Here is an 18,540-nt window from a genome sequence, read left to right on the forward strand (position 1 = left end):
AGTAACTAAAGACTTGGGGTTATCTTAAGTAACATCTCCCAGTCCTTGGTAGATGTGGAAAAGGTAAGAGACCTGATCTTGATCATATTTGAGGAGTAGCTAGAAAGAAAAAAGAATAGATATTTAACGAGATTCTAATGCCTCTTCTTCTCATGAAAGTCTAGACTTTGTGTCTCATATCTTTTTCTGGCTTGAGACCTGTCTCTGAGTCACTTTCATAGATAAAAGTGAAACATGCTGAGCTTTATCCATCTAAAGGCCTTTAATATCAACTTTCCTGTACTTTCATGAAAAATAATTAGATGTCCTTTTAATCCTTTGCCTGACTGAAGAGCATCTTTGCTTTTTGGTACTATGATTAGGGTCCATCAGAAATATATGTTAGGCTCTTTTCCCACTGGCTTTCTTCTGTCTTTTCTATTGTGCCTTTCTCTTCCTGATAACTATTACTAGCCACATCATATGTGTTTGTTACCAGCCAAATAAATCAGTACTAACTTGTCAATCTGGTTTTTATTTTTCTCTTTTTTTACTTAATTTATAACATGCATAATCAGAAAATGAGTTGGTTCAGATGTATAGCAAAAATGAAATATAATAATTCTCAAAATAATGAAAGAACCAAAGATGGCTTCCAGAGTGTTCAGTGTGACCACCAGATTGGATTTATGGAGGAAAAAAAATTTGTGCAAATATGACATAAAGGAGAAAGCATGGAGAAGCTTTCCTTTCTAAAAGCTGAAGTAGTCCTCACATTATTGAGATCAAGTATCTATGAAACCAATCAATCTATCAACAAATATTTTAAAGCACTTATTGTGTGCTTAGTACTATACTAGATATAAGGGGCATTTTTTTTAATGTTAGTCCTTGCACTCCAGGAGTTTACATTTTCCTAGATAGATATAATACACAGGGGCAGACTATTCTTATTTATTCAGAGTATTTTGAGAGGAGACATAGGATAATAGGTAGACAAATCTTTTTCAGTAGCATTGGTAATGGTGGTTTGATTATTGTTCCCGATGGTAGCTGGGTGGTGAATCCCAGAGTTGGAGTAAAGAAGACTCATCTTCTTGGATCAAATTTGGCTTCAGATACTTACTAGTTATATGACTTTGGGCAAGTCACTTAACCCTCTTTGCCTTAGTTTGCACATCTTTAAAAGGAACTGGAGAAGGGAATGACAAACCCTCAAAAATCTTTGCCAAAAAAACTTCGATGGAGCCATGATGAGTCAGATATGACTAAAACAAATGAACATAAAAAAAATTTTTCTGAAGAGGTGTCAGTGTTAGGGTCCATATCTATTAGAAAGATGCTTCATCCAAGTAAACCCTAGGGTTTGGGGGTAATAAACAGTAAACCCTAGGGTTTGGGGGTGCTTATAATAAAAATGATATTTCTTTGGAATTAGTCAGCATAGGAAGTCCTATAATTCAGGACAAGCTACCACAGGATGATTCCCACAAATGAATAAATTATCTCTAACCAAATTTAGGTAAGTTTCATTGGATTTGGCAGGGAAAGCTAGACCTCAAGGTAGATGGGTAGATGACAAGTTTCCTACTCTGGCTAAACCCCAGTAACTTGTGGGATAAAATATGAGCTGAGGGTCTAGATCTCACCTCCAATTCAAGCAATTCTGTCCTAATATGAGTCTGAAAATGGGATAATTTAACTACTACCTTTGCATGAGCAGATCAAGAAAGGTCCAACTTTGTGTATCATACCACATAAAATATATTATATAATATATTATATCATATCAGATTATTACATTATATATCATGTTATATTAAATATATCATATTATATAATATCATATGTTATGTTATGTTATCGTACCGTATTGTACCGCACCGCATCGCATCGCATATTATATTAATTATATTATATTATATTATATTATATTATATTATATTATATTATATTATATTATATTATATTATATTATATTATATTATATTATATTATATTATATTATATTATATTATATTATATCATATCATATCATATCATATCATATCATATCATATCATATCGTATTATATTGTATTGTATTGTATTATATTATACTGTATTATACTGTATTATATTGTATTGTATCATATAATTTCATATCATGTCATATTATGCTGTATTTATTATATTTATTATGTTATATTAAAATATGGAGCAATGGGGGAATTGAAGGGTATTTTTCCTAGGCTGATAAGATGGGATTTTTAATTAGGAGTCAGTTTTAATAATTGGTGTTGTTTGTTTACAAGGCATTTTATCAACCGAAATGGAGCCTGACATAATAGGTCTATTTGTAAATAAAATCTGGAGGAAATGTGTCTTAACTTTGTCTTCATTTTTCATAGGTAAACTATTCCCACTATCAAGTATTGTGATGTCTCATTTAGTCACAGATCATTTATCCAGCCATTCTAACTATACAGAAGAAAGATAGTTGCCATGGAGAACCCATTTCAAGAGTGCCAAACAGAAGAGAGGGAAGAGAAGGAAGAAGGTAAGGGTAGAAGGAAGGATGAAAGATTTCTACATGAAACCTTTACTAATCCCAATTTTCTAGTACCTTTCCTTTAAAATCTCTTTGTAACTTTTGCACTCATTAATATATGTTTATGTTGTTTCTCTTAGCTCTACTGTAAGCTTCTTTAGGGCAAGAACCATTTTTACTTTTGTCTTTATATATACCAATGATGGCGAACCTATGGCAAAAGTGCCAAAGATGGCACAAAGTACACTCTCTGCGAGAACTCAACTGCCTTCCCTTCATCCCAAGAGTTCATGACTAGGAAGGCAAAGGGACTCAGGAGAGCTGCTTCCCTCCCCCTCTCTACCATGCCTGATGACCCAACCCTCTGCCCAGCAGCCCAATGAGAGTGCTTCCTCCATCCCCTATGTGGGGTAAAGGGGTGTGGGAGCAGGGCATACCCAGCATTCCATGTGGCTGGCCAGTGTAACTGTTACATTGTAGGCACTCAATAAATATCTGTTGATTAACTTATTGAGTCTACCTATGTGACTTTGGACAAGTCATTTAGTCTCCTTGGGCCTCAGTTTCTTCATTTCTAAAATAAGACAATCCTACTAGATGACCTCTGATGCCTCATCTAGCTCTAGAATTATTTTGTATTCATTTGCCTCCTGAACATTGAATAAATCCCTTACAGAGTATTTATGGGGTGTTACGGAAACAAGATATGGGAGAATACAAACAAAAAAATTCCCACAATGAGTAGATGCATTCCTGTTTGCATGTGTGGAGAATTCCTATATTGATGATTTAATAAATCTATCCAAGTACAGAAACACTAGTGGAATGAAATGACTGATACAGCATACAAAAGAGTCTAAGATTACTTTTCCAGGAGGATTTTAAGCTAAGCCATACAAAATCTGTTATAAAATGTCATTATAAATATTATGGTTTAAAAAAATTATACTAAAAATATTTTAATGTTTTGTTAGATGTTCATTTTGTACCAAGAAGGGTGGAGATTAGATTTGTTGAAATAGAATTGTTGAATTTGCACTTCATTTATTTTATCCAATCAGTTCTTATTATAATATCTGCTTTCACTTTGTCATTTAAATATATTTTGTATCCATGTAATAAAAATAGAAATCATAGAAAAGGAACATGCTTATGTTAGTTACTTTTTCACATATAGGGAAATAATATAATGACTGACATTGTTGGTTAGTCTCCTCTGAAAGGAGAGATGGGCACTCCTTCAAAATGCCACTTCAACACCACCCTTGACCAAGTGACAAAAATGAATAAGAAGTGTAATTAATGCAGTACACACTCACATATGTATATACATACACTGTGCATCTATTAGGGTTTGGTAAAAACTATGTATAACCCTTTGTCAATAAATTCCAACAAAGAAGTTTTTATTATAATCTATATTCTCACTGACAATTGAAGCTCAATATCATTCTCTACTTGTATTTTGGTAGGTTCACAAGGCTGCATTTTGTGAAGTCAGCTGTAATAAATAAACTCTTATTATCCCAGATCTTCCTGCTCACATATCACACTGATGGGAGAAAGAAAAAAATTCAATAGTATTGTAACATACAAGCCTCTAATCTCCCTTTAATCATTATAAAATAACCATTTAAAGAAAAAAATGGATTTTTGTGGATTAGCTAATATATATGCCAAAATAACATTACGTCTGAGTTAGACTCATAAAAAAATGGAATAATTCACATGGAAGATGAAACAGAAGTAATTCTGAGGCAGTCATCTTTAGACTGCAAAAGTACAAAGCATTTGTAGTTGTGTAGTGCAAAAGAGAACAGAACAAAATTTTGATGAGAAAATGACCTGATTTTTATAGAAGAAATCCATCTTTTTCCATTTGAACAATGTAAAAGCTATAGATCAATTATAAAAATGATACATGATTGTATCACTAAAAATAATTTCACTTTGATATATCCATCATCTCACTGCCATTGGTCCTCTCTCTATCACTGTGAAGCACAACTCATCCAGACCTTCACATCTTGTCCATATAGGAAAAGCATAGGAATAAACATTCAATTTGGAGTCAGAAAATAATATTCAAATTTGACCTCTGGTATATATCACTTGCAAATGTCAATAATTTCTTATGTCAGATGAGTGTCAACCTTCCTGGACCTCAGTTTCCAAATCTGAAATATGACAGAACTTGATTAATTGATTCTGAAGGCCTCTTCCAGTTCTAAAATCTATCAACCTATTCTACAGATACATCATAGATCAAATTATGTAGTATAATTGAAGTATAGCAGGGAAATAGGGAAAATTCCAATGTGACAGTATAATAATCTCAGTGGTGTCCACATCTGGCTAACCAGAAAATTTCTGGGAAGATCCAAACCAGTGAGTCTTCCTCTCATAATAATACCAGCAGTAAGGGTTCAGAGAATTTTATTTTTTTCCTTCTGGTAGCATATTTGAAGATCAGCTAGCCATCAGTTTCTCAGGAATATCTCCCTCATCATCACCTTGTACAATCCTAGTATGAATCAGCATCATAATCTGAGTCCAGGTTGCACATTCCCTTCTTCAGCTTTCCTTGGGGAAGGGCCCCAGAAATAGTGGGTCATAGTCCTCATGGAAGACATTGCATGATGTTTTCCTAGAGAATGTTATGAATTATTATGAGAAAAATATGGACAAGGATTTGGGATAGGAAATTATCCATTTTTAAAAACTGATGTAAATCCTAAATTTATGTATTGTAATCTAAAAGTAGCCATACTTCAAACTTCCCAAGTTGCATTATTGAATTTTAAAAGACCACTGTGTTGTTGCAAGTACCCTATCTCAGTAGATTTAACTTGATGAGACTTGATGGGAAAGGACCTGTTTGTACAAAAATATTTATAGTTGCTCTTTTTGTTGTGATAAAGAATTGGAAACTAAAGGGATAAACCCCAATTGAGAAATGGCTGAACAAATTGTGGTATATGGTGATATGTGTATATGCTCTGTGGTATATGATTCTATTTGGAATATTATTGTGCTATATGGAATGATGAATAAGATGATTTCAGAAAGAGTTGAAAATAACTATGTGAACTGATGCAGAGTGGAATAAGGGGAACAAGGAAAACATTATATGCAGTAACTGCAATATTGTGGAATAATCAAATGTGATAGATTTTGCTACTTACAGCAATACAAAGATCCAAGACAATTCTGAGCACTTATGAAAAAGAATGCTATCTACTTCCAGAGAAAGAACTGTTAGAGTAGAAATGCAGATGAAAACATATGAATTATCACTTGTTTATTTAGGTATAGTTTTGGGGTTTTGGTTTTATAAGATTTTTCACTTAAAATGAATGATGAGAAATATGTTTTGCATGATAATACATGTATAGCCTGTATTGAATTGTTTGTCAGCTCTGGGAAGAGGTAGAAAAGAAGGAAAGAAGACAATATGGATCATAAATGTTTTGAACACTTATGTGGAAATTTGTTATTAAAATAAAAAGTAAAAGTAAAAAATAAAAATTCTCAATTCTCCAGGTTAAAAGAAAAGATTACATTCTAGTGCTGAAAAATATATAAAAGGGACCTGAAAATTGAGAGGAAGGAGAAGGAAAAGCTTGGTACCCTTGAGGGTAGGTAGATGGGAAGGTATCCTTGAGGTAGAATCATGGTAATGATATTAAAGTTCATAGGGTCAGTATAAAATACAGGAATAAATGAAGCATGTCTTTCTTGAACTTATTCCCAAATGCAGGCTTCAGAATGGCCTCACCAATGGAAGAAAAGGGCCAACATGTGAGAGGGAAGGTCACAGATAATGAGGGAAGTTTCAGGTTGAGAAGGCAGCTAATTAATGGTAGTAAAGTCTGAGGTTGAGAAACCAAGTTGGGAGTGTCAAATATATTTGCCTCTGTGTTCCATGTTTTTCCATCATTATGTTGTAAGTGTTACATATAATATAATTCTCTTGCCTATACATTTTCACTCATTGTGCAACAAGAAATAGTGAACCAGTTGAGGTAGAATTTTGCCTTGAGTTTTTACTCTATCTTTTCTTACGTGGTCTTCTTGTACATTATTTACTTGTGGTTAATATATCATGTAGAATAGTAAGAACATTTCTAGCAAATTAAAAAAAAATAACCTACAAAAATTTCCCCTATAAAACTGCAAATTCCAGAGCAAAGAAATAGGGAGTTAATATAGTTCATCCCCGTGAAAATGTTCCCAAAACACATTAGAAGGAAAGCACCACAGAACAGTAGAATGAAATGTATGATTCATGCTGCAGTGATAAGGGAGATAGATTGAGTAAGAAAGGACTCAAATTTGCTATTTCCTGACTTTATGCCACAGTTTGATTTCCCTTCTCTTCAGGTATATACTCTTCAATAATAACAATGAAGATTCAAGAGTTATGCAAATATGGGCAATTATTATTACTATTATTATTGGTTTCATCCTTAGAACTCTAAAAGCAACAAAATGAACATCACTGGGGGATATATTTTTACTCCATCATAAATTATAAATGAGGTAGAGTTATAGAAAGAAAGACATTAGCCTCACTCTCTGTTCCAGAGTCATCAAAGTCCAGTGGCAAGACAAAAAGTTAAAACCACTAGTGATGGCCCAGGATGAAATGGATGCCTTTGGCTTCTTCAGTGTCTAACCACTCTCTAAGTGCTTAACAACACCTGCTTCTACCCTTCATGGCCATAGGAATAAATTATTCTCATCTGACCCTTCTGCTAGGAAGAGTCTTCACATGCCTGGGGTAGACACTCTTCTACCAACTCACTGATGGGTCTGAGTTATTCTCAACCCGGTTTAACCTGTCTGCCAAAAAGGTTTTATTGGGACTTGGTGACTACTATGCATGCTACAGCTTCTTAGAGCTACTAGTGAGAGCTGGGTGGAAGGTGGATCAAAAGAGGAAAGCATCCTTTGAAAGAACATCAAGGCCGCATAATAGTAGTGCTAGTCTTCTCTAAACACCCCTTACATCCTTGTTATTATTGATATTCCTTATGTTAAGGTCAGATGTCCAAGAGGCAGCATGGCATACATAAACTTCTAAACTCAGTGTTGGAAAGAAAGGTTAAAATATCAACTATATCACTTCAATTCTGAATTTCAAGCAAATTTCTAAAATAAAAAATAATACATAGATTTCATATTTGTGAGGTGTTCCCAAATTGACCCAATTCACAGGTCCTAAAGATATCAATATTAATTTCCAGTCTTTAAATTTCTGAAACCATTAGGCTAATTGAGAACTAGAAATAAAATGGAAGATAGAAACAGGCAAACAGTAGAGTAGAATGAAAAGATACATTATGTTCCTTCCTCCCTTCTCCCCCAAAATAGATCTAGAATATGCACTGGAACAAATATTGATTTTTAAAAATCAAGAAAAAAATTACTGAGTCATTTCCAAGCCCAAATTGGAATGGGGAGACATGAAGAGAAGTATGAAGAGATCAGGGACAGGGCTGAGTCAGAAAAGTGGCATGTGGAACACACAAATATAGGAAGAGGCTTTATATTAGAGCAAGAGCCCATCCAAGATATCATTGTGCCTTACCCTTCATGACTCAATTTGGAGTTTTTTTTTTGGCAAAGATACTGGAGTGCTTTGCCATTTACTTTTCCAGCTCATTTAAAAGATGAGAAAACTGAAGGAAAAATGTTAAATGAATTATCCAGGGTCACACAACTAGGAAATATCTGAATCTGGATTTGAATTCACATCTTGTTGACTGCCAGAAATCCCCTCCACAAGTGCATAGAGCCCAGTCCTGATATTCAAAAGTCAGTAAATACACATTTGAAGAATGAGCAATCAAAATAAGAATCTCAGCATGAAAAATTATTAGTAACAGACACAAACAAGACACAAGAAACAAACCTAGAAGAAGAGAATAAAACCAATCATCTTTTAGCAAAACCCCAAAAGAAAATATTGACAAGACACACTGTCAGTTAGAATTCTTGGAAGTGATAAAGCAAATATTATTAATTTTGGTTGTTTATTCATTTGTTTGTATATTTTAACAATGAAATGAGGGCAGTAGGGGGTAATTATCAGAGAGATGATGTCTAAAGTAAAAAAGAACTGAAAGGGGAATTAACAGCTTGACACAAGAGACATAAACCTTGTCTTGAAAATTGTCTTGAACATTATAATGTACCAAATAGAAACTAATGGCTTCATGGAACAAGAAGAAAAATTAATAAAAAGAAAAAAGAAAAACTAGAAAAAACTATAAGGTAACTCATAGCAAATTAAACTCCCCTGGAAATCAGATCAAGGTAAGATAATTATACAGTCTGATTTAAATAAGAATGTAGGAATTATATTCTTAAACATTTTAAAAGAAAATTGCTCTAGAACTTAGAACCAGAGAGCAAATTGGGAACAAAAGGAATACACTAGTCACCTCCAGAAAGAAATCTCAAAATTAAAACCTTTAAGTGCATTATAGCCAAAATCAGGTTTCCAAGTTAGAGGGGGAAAAAAACAACACTACAAGCAAATAGGAAAAAAATTAGTTCAAATATCAAGGAATCTAGAGGAAATATCTCTGACAAAGGCCTCATTTCTCAACTATCTAGAGAACTGAAAGGAGTATAAGAATAGAAAGAATTCACTAAATTACAAATGTTCAAAGGATATATACAGGCAATTCTCAGATGAAAAAAAAAACTAAAATTATTTTTAATCCTATGGAAAAATTCTCCAAAGCATAACAACTCTGAAGTACTACCTCAAACCTATCAGAGTGGCTAATATAACAAAAAAAGGAAAGATAATAAAGGGGATGTGGAAAAATACACTAATATGCTTTTGGTGGAGCAATGAATTGAAATAACCATTCTGGAGAGGGATTAGGAACAATATCAAAAAGGTCATATAACCCAGTAATAACACTAGTAAGTCTATCTCCTAAAGATATCAGCCATAGAGCAAAAGAACTACTTATACAAAATAATACTTATAGCAGCTCTTTTTACGGTGGCAAATAACTAGAAACTAAAGGAATGTCTATCGATGGGAAATGGCTGAAAGAGTTGAGACACGTGATTGTAATGGAATACTATTGCATAAGAAGTGAGTAAAAAGATGATTGCAAAAAAGAAACTTGAAAAACTGATATGAAGTGATGTGAAGTCAAGTGAGTAGAACATATTGTACACAATAACAGCAATAGAGTACTATGATCAAATGAAAATGACAACTATTATCAGCAATGCAAGGATCTAGTTCAACCCCAAGGGACTCATGACAAAAATGGCTATCCACTTCTATAGAAGAAAATGATAGACTCAGAATGTAGATGCCATTCTTCATTATATTTCCTCCGTTATGTTTTCTCTAGGATAAGTGCTATGTGTCCTCTTTCACAACATGATGAACATAGATATATGTATTGTATGAAAACAAATAACAACCTATATCATATTAACTGCATTCCTGAGAAGGAAGGGAGGTAGCGACCATAGATAGCAAAATGTCAGAAATTGGTTACTGAATATTGCATCAACATATGAGCTTTAAAAATAAAAATTAATATAAAAAATCAAGGAACCATAGTCAGAATCTCAAATGATTTAGCCAACAATCATTATAAGAGGAACAGGGAACTTGGAATATGATTTTCCAGAATGCAAGGGATATAGGCTTATAGTGAAGAATAATTTACACAGCAAAAAGGTGTCTTTCCTACTTCTGGGCAAAAGTGGATTTTTAATGAAACAGAAGACTTCCAAACATTTCTGATGAAAAGGCAAGAGTTTCATAAAAACTTTGAAGTTCCAACATGGTTGTGAAGAGAAATACAAAAAGGCAAAAGTGAAAAATAATCATACGATTAAAAAAAATAAACTGTTTTCCTTTTATAATGAGATATTTGTTCTCTCTGGGTGTTATCATTAATAATGCTCATAAAGGGACTCTTATTAGGCAGATGTCCTGAGAAATGTAATGTTGTGAAGAATGGAAAAGGAGATGTAAATGGCTGTAGTAGAGAAGGAAAGAGAGAGGAAGTTCAGGGAAAATTATCACACATTATCATGTGGCAAAAGTAGACATCTAATTTAAAAAAGGTGTTTAGATAGTAGGGAGTGATAGACATTGGAACAGCAATCTTTTTTGAACTGCTCAAAGGAGAGAAGATACTAATGCAGAGTTAAGAACAGAAATAGATTTAATGCAATAAAACAGGAGACAAAAGGGAAGGATGAATGGAATTAGAAGAAAAGATTAAGAGAGAAAATTTTGCCTAAAAAAAACTAAAACTAAATAATTATTTACCAAAAAAAATGATAGCTTTTTATAGTGACAAAACAATTGAGGGGCTTTCTATTTACTGAGGCATGGCTAAACAGATTAGAGTATTTAAATGTGATAGAATCCTCTTGTAATATAAGAAATATGAAGGAGATGCTTTTAGAGCAAACTGGGAAGACATGGAGTAATTCAGAGTGAAATGAGCAGAACCAGAAAAACTCATACAGTGAAAATCAGACCATGGGCAAGTCACTTAACCCTATTTGCCTCAGTTTCTCACATATAAAGTGAATTTAAGGAGAAAATTCCAAACCACTCCAGTATCTTTGTCAAGAAAACCCCAAAAGGGATCACAAATAATTAAAGACAACTGAATAATAACAAGCATTAAACATTTTAATACCCACCTCCTGACAGAGGACTCAAAATGCAGAATGAAATATGTGTATGTATTTATACACATTACATACAGACATATGATATTTCCATATGATATTTCCATGATTTTACATATTTGTAGCAGTAGTTTTATTTGCTTTTATTTTTCAGCTGTGGATTAGATTCAAAGAAGAAGGCAGATTTTTAATGAGTAAAAGAAATTAAAATAGTAAAATTGGCTCACCCGCATCACACATACATACAACTAATCTATTCTAGAATATTAATAAGTCCCATTGAATAATAAATAGCTCTTGTCAGTAAATCATAAAGTTACTACATGAATAAATAAAATATGAGAAAGGTAGGCACCTATAGAGAGAAAGGCATTTCAGCTAAGAGGATGGTTCACTGATCTAGGCATCCTGCCTCTCAGTCAATGCAAAAAATATTTTCTATAAAATCAAGATTGTTTATCAAAATACTCAATAATGATAATAATAGTAATGAATCCCATTTCTAAAGGGCTTAAGGTTTCCAAAGTTTTTTCTCACATTAGCTCTAGTATTATTATTCTCATATTGTAAATGAAGAAAGGTTAAATTACTTGGCCATGATAGATATCATAGAGCTGGTAAGTGGCAAAGGCTTCAAATCCAAGTTCATTTGACTAGTATTCTTTCCCCTGGAATATGGTACTTGTGCATGAGAATGTTTTTGTTGGGTGGTTGTTTGTTTTTGTTTTGTTTTGTTGATGAAAAAATAGACATGAAATGGACCTCTGATCTCATTGAAATAAAAATTCTCCACCATGAGACAAATTTAATCTAGCCATGCTTTCCTATCCTGTGGGATTTTTATCTATTTACTCCTACAAATTCACTACAAGGAATTGTTCCCAAAATAAAACTCTATATTAAAAAAAGCTATTGAACATAGAAAATGAGTAAATATTATACTTAAATATTTAAAGATAATACTTTAAAAAGATTATAAATAAACAAAACTTATTGACACCTTTCTCATTAATTTCTCCTTACTGATTTTTCTAAACAATTTTATATATAAGAATTGAATATAATATTCCTTTTTGAAACCCTAATATTATTTTAATATGCACAGAAGATTTATTGGCAGGGGGCAGGGGGAAATGATAACATTTATGTCCTGTGTTGGGGCCTCTATGATCTTAAACAGGTCATTATCTGAGCCTCAGTTTTCTATTCTATCAAATGCTGCCAAGCTTGAAACCTCCTGTCTCAGCTTCCTCTTTACTCCCAAGAACCATAATGAAATCACAACTACCTTTGCCTCAAGAAAAAGCATTTTAATGAATTACTTTGTCATTCAATTCAATATCTTTGAGATTTCTCACACTATAACTTCTTTCCCTGGATACTACTCCCTTCTATTTGTTTCTTTTTTCATTAGAATCTAAACTCCTTAAAATTCAAGAACTATATTTTGTACTTGTTTTCAAAATGCTTAGTACAATGCTTGCAAAGTGCTGAATATGAAGCTAAGAATACATGAGTTCAAATCTTGCCTCAGAAAGTGACCCTAAGATCATCAGTAAGTCGTTAAACTGTGTACTCAGTTTCCTCATTTGTAAAATAAGAATTATTATACCACCTGCCTCAAACAGTTGTATAAAGATTAAATGAAACACAATATATAACATGCTTTGTTAACCTAAAAACACCATATAAATGGTAGTTATTACTATTGAGTGACTAATAAATGTTTTTCATTCATTTGTTCACTCTTTCATTTTATAATACTCATATAACATAACCTCAAAGGGTTATCATCAGGAAAGTATTTTATGAACTGTAAAGCCCTACTGAATTCTCAGTTAACCTCATCATCATCATTGTACATTCTATTTTTCCTCACCATAATTATGGCTCTGTCACAAAGCAATCAATCAAAAGGGGTATCTCCTCATTTCTCCCTCGTTCAGTTAGAAAGGGGGAAAAGCAGTATATGGATATTTAGAAAGGTCTTCTTAGGTTACTCCCTTCTTCTGTAGAGTATAAGTTACTGCAATTATGCCTAGAATAAATTTGGCAAGTGGTCAGGAGGAATTAGTAAGGTAGTAGTAGGCTGTCCCACTCTGAATATAATCACAAATGGAATGCCCCCTCCTTGAAGCTAACCTAAATCTCACATGCTTTGGAGAGGAGGGTAGGCCCTGGAAAAGAACTGCTGAAGCCTTAGGACCCTCAGGCCATGTTGGGGAACCTATGGCACTCAAGATGAAGGGAGCTGCTCCCCTCCCTCTCTCCACTGGTGCTTGAGGACACTTCTCACATTACCCACCCCTCTGCCTATCAGCCCAATGGAAGCGCTTCTTCCCTTTCCTGTCTGGGATAAGGCAGGGGACTCACATGTTGCATGAGAGTTGCAGTTTGGGCATTAGGTCCCTAAAAGGATCACCATCACTGGACTATACTATGCCTCAGTTGACCCAGGGAAGGTAGAGTTAGCAGTCATGATCTCTGACAGAATTGGGGTTAAAATTGATATAAAGGGAAAGAATGAACATGGTAATCATGTTATATTATGTTAGGGGTAGTTACTATGGATAATGATGCATTGTCAGTATTAGACATATATACACCAATTATTATACCACCCATATTTTAAAGGAAAAACTAAATGAGATATGAAGGGAAATAGGTGACAAAATAGTGACCAACTTTTATTGTTCTCTTAGAACTATATAAATCTAATAAAAATAAATTAGAAAGAAGATAACATGAACAGAAATTTAGATAAGAAAAATAAGATAGGTTGGAAGCCCCAAAATATCTGCATGACTTATGAGCTTTTCTAAACTTGAAAATACACATAATAGTTTCTAGTGAGCCAAAAATGGCTTGGAATGTCATAGACTTCTGGGAAAACATGGTGGTAGTATAGACCCAGGACTCTTCCTCTCCTCAGCACTTAGTGATATAAACTACTTTAAAAAATAATATGAAAGAAGGGACTCTACAGTAGGGCTCAGCATTGAAGGTACATGAGATTTGGGCATTTCCATACTATAAGGGGGTGAAAAAGCTTCTACCAAAACTCAAATTAATCAACCCTCCCCCATTCCACCTATGGAGCCAGAGTCAGAGCGAAAATGCTAGAATCAGTGAATGAGCAAAGGGCACCACTAGAGTGAGTGAGGAACACCTCTAGGTCCTTGGCAGCTGACTAAGAATTACCAAAGACCTACCCCTGAGAGCAGCTAAACATGAGACACCATCAGGCTGAAGAATGCAGACCATAGGCACTCACATGGAGATAGCACAGAGAAGGGCAGTAAATAGTAGAATCTGCAGAGACCCGAGAGGTGGCCTCAAGCAAAAAACAATCCTTAGCTCCATACACAAAGAGACTACCCTCCTCACTCCGACTTTTGACTGGAAAGGGAAGGAAAAAACACCATTGTTATGGCAAATAATGGCCAGGAAAAACAACTTCCCAACAGCAAGAAAAACAAGAAGAAGACATTGACCATGGATAATTTTTATTGAGGAAAAACCCAAACTTCAGGGGAAATAACAGAATAGGACATACAAATAAATGCATCTGAACCTTCCAAAGAAATGGAAATCGGCCACAAGATTTTAAAGAATTTAAATTGGAGCTTATCAAAAAGATGGAAGGATTTGGGGAAGAAAAGTGGAAAATAGTTTGAAAAGAAAATAACAGATGAAAGGATAGGAACTCCCAACTGAAGAAACATTTGGAAGTCACAAAAAGCAGGACAGATCAAACTGAAAAGGAAACTCAAAAGATTATAGCAGAAAAACCAGTCCTTAACGACCAGAATTAGGCGATTAGAAGCCAATGACCTTGCAAAACAACCAAAATTAATAAAGCATAGTCAAAAGACTAACAAAATAGAAGAAAACATAAAATATCTCACTGAAAAGATGATAGATAAAAAAAACTGGGGACAAAGAGAAAATCTGAGAATCATTGGCCTGCCTTAAAACCCAGAAATAAACAGAAATCTTGATATAATACAACAAGAAATTATTCAAGAAAACTCACCTGATGTTCTTAAACAAGGGGGAAAAATAGACATTGAAAGAGTTCATAGGACACCTTCTACACTAAATCCTCAAAAGACAACCCCCAGGAATGTAAATGTCAAATTTAAGAGCATCCAAGTTAAGGAGACATTTTAAAAGAAGACACAAAGAGACAATTCAGATATCAAGCTACACCAATCAGGATTGCAAAAACTGGCAGCTTCCATACTAAAGGACCTCAAGACGTGGAATGTAATGTTCAAAAAGGCAAGAGAATTGAGTCTCCAACCAAGGGTCACCTACCCCTCAAAACTGACTATATAGGGACTTCCAGGTAAACATGGTGGCTGTCTAGTTATAGGACTCTTCCTCTCCTCAGCACCCACCAATATAGACTACCTCAAAAGACCAAAAAAACCAAACTCATAAGAAAGAAGGGACTCTACAGTAGGGCACAGCATTGAAGGTATGTGTGGTTTCAGCATTTCCATACTATAAGGGAGAGAAAAAGCTCCCACAAAAACTAAAGTTGATCTACCCTCCCCCACCCCATTTACCAAGGCAGAGTCATAGCCATTGCATTCCAGAATCAGTGAGTGAGCGAGGGGCACATCTAAAGTGAGTGCGGTGCACCTCTAGGTCCTTGGAAGCTAACTAAGACCACCAAAGACCTACCCCTGAGAGCAAATAGATCTGAAACTCCAGCAGGCTGAAGAGCACAGGCTGTGAGTGCTTGTGAGAAAATAGCACAGAGAAGGACAGCAAACAGCAGAAACTGTGGAGATTTGAGAGCTTGCCTCAGGCAAAATCCTTGCTCCTTAACACAATACACAGAAAGCCTGCCCATCTCACTCAGATTTCTGACTAAAAAGGGAAGGAAAAACCTCTACAGTGATAGCAAATATTGCCCCGGAACAACAAAATCTCTCCAAGAAAAACAAAAAGAAGGTATTGACCCTGGAAAATTTGTATGGAGAAAAACTCAGGCTACAGAGGAAATAGAACAGAAAAATCAAATAAATGAACCCACAACTTCCAAAACATGGAAATTGTCCACAAGCTCTTGAAGAATTTAAATTGGCACTTACAAAAAAGATGGACGCCTTCTGGCAAGAAAAGTAGAAAATACTACCAAGAGAGAATAACAGTTTTAAGAACAAGAACTCCCAATTGGAGAAACAGATGGAAGCAATGAAAAGCAGTATAGACCAAACTGAAAAGAAAGACCAGTTTTTAAAATCCAGAATTAGGCAATTGTAAGACAATGATGTTGCAAAACAATAAGAATTAATTAAGCAAAGTTAAAAGACTGACAAAATAGAATAAAACATAAAATACCTCACCAAGAGGATGACAGATCAGGAAAACAGACAAACCAGAAATAAATAGAAATCTTGATATTGTACTACAAGATATCATCCAAGAAAACTTTCCTTATGTTCCTGAACCAAGGGGCAAAATAGACATTGAAAGAGTTTGCCCTCTATACTAAATCCTCAAAAGACATCTCCCAGGAATATAATTGCCAAATTATAGAGCTTTCAAGCTAAGGAGAAAATTCTACAAGAAGCCAAAAAGAGACAATTCAGATACCAAGTAGCATCAATCATGATCACACAGGACCTGGCAGCTTCCACACTAAAGGACCACAAGGCTCAGAATATGATATTCAGAAAGCAAGAGAATTAGTTCCTCAATCAAGGATCACCTATCTATCAAAACTGAATATATACTTCCAGGGGAAGTTATGGGCATTCAACAAAATAGAAGATTTTCAAGTATTTGTAAAGAAAAGGCCAGAACTCAGTGGAAAGTTTGATATCCAAACACAAAGATTATGAGAAACATGAAATGGTAAATAAGAGAGGGAAAATGGGAAAAATATTTTTTATGGAAACTTTCTTCCTTAAGGGTTACAATAAGATCAAATTGTATATATTAATATATAGGGGAAATGTTATTTGTAACTCTCAAGATTTATATTCACTATTATAGTAATTAGAAGAATCATTCACAGGAAGAGATTGAGGTAATAAGTGCTATAAGATGATACGCAAAAAAAAAAAGAAAAAGGGGGGAATCAAAGACAGAATCTAGAGCTACTTAAAGAAATAAATAGGATAATTGTTATCATGTAAAGATACGCATGGGAAGAGGAGGGGAAGAATACTCTTATAAGAAGGAGAGGAAAAGAGTGCTAATAGGTAATACTTAAACCTTACTCTCAGTGAAATCAATTCTGAGAGGGAAGAGCATATAGATACATTGGGGTATTGAATTATATCGTATCATACAGGAAAAGTGAGAAGGGAAAACTAAGAGGGATATGGGGGCAGGGAATGAGAGGGGGAAGGGAAATTAACAGATACCAAAAAAAATAAGAAGAGAACAAAAAGTGAAGGGCAAGAAAGGGAAGGGTATCAAGGGAGGGGATTAGGGGGATTCATTAAAAGCAAACCACTAGTTTAAAAGTATATAGCAAAAGGAGAAAGGACAGAAATAGGAGAGGATATGAAAATGCTGGGGAATACACAAGTGACAATCATGACTTTGAACATGAATGGGATGAACTCACCCATAAAAGAAAAACAATTAGGAGAGTGAATTAGAATCCAAAATCCTACCATATGTTGTCTACAAGAAACACACCTGAGGCAGGTAGACATTCAAAAGGTTAGAATTAAAGGTTGGAGCAAAACCTATTGGGCCTCAACTGATAGAAAGAAGGCAGGAGTTGCAATCACGATATCTGACAAAGCCATAGTAAAAAGAGAATTAAATAAAAGCTATAGAGAAGGAAAATACATCCTGATAAAAGGGAGTATAGAAAATGAGGAAATATCAGTAATCAGCACTTATGCATCAAATGGTATAGCATCCAAATTTCTAAAGGAGAATCTAGAGGAATTTAAGGAGGAAATAGATAGCAAAACTATATTAGTGGGAGACCTAAAGCTACTAATATCAATTTAAAAAATAAATGAGAAAGAGATAAGAGATGTGAATGAAATGTTAGAAAAATTAGAGTTAATAGATATATGGAGAAAAATAAATAGGGACAAAAAGGAATAAACCTTCTTTTCAGCAGCACATGGTACATTCACAAAGATTGACCATATATTAGGTCATAAAAACATGGCAAACAAATGCAGACAAGCAGAAATAATAAATGCAACCTTTTAAGATCACAAGGCAATAAAAATAATAATCAGTAAGGGTACATGGAGAGCCAAATAAAAATTAATTGGAAATTAAATAATATCATTCTCCAAAATAAGTTAGAGAAAAATTCAATGAAACAATGAATAATTTCATAGAAG

The sequence above is a fragment of the Monodelphis domestica genome, chromosome 1 (genome assembly GCF_027887165.1).
Source record: "Monodelphis domestica isolate mMonDom1 chromosome 1, mMonDom1.pri, whole genome shotgun sequence".
Taxonomy (NCBI): Eukaryota; Metazoa; Chordata; class Mammalia; order Didelphimorphia; family Didelphidae; genus Monodelphis; species Monodelphis domestica.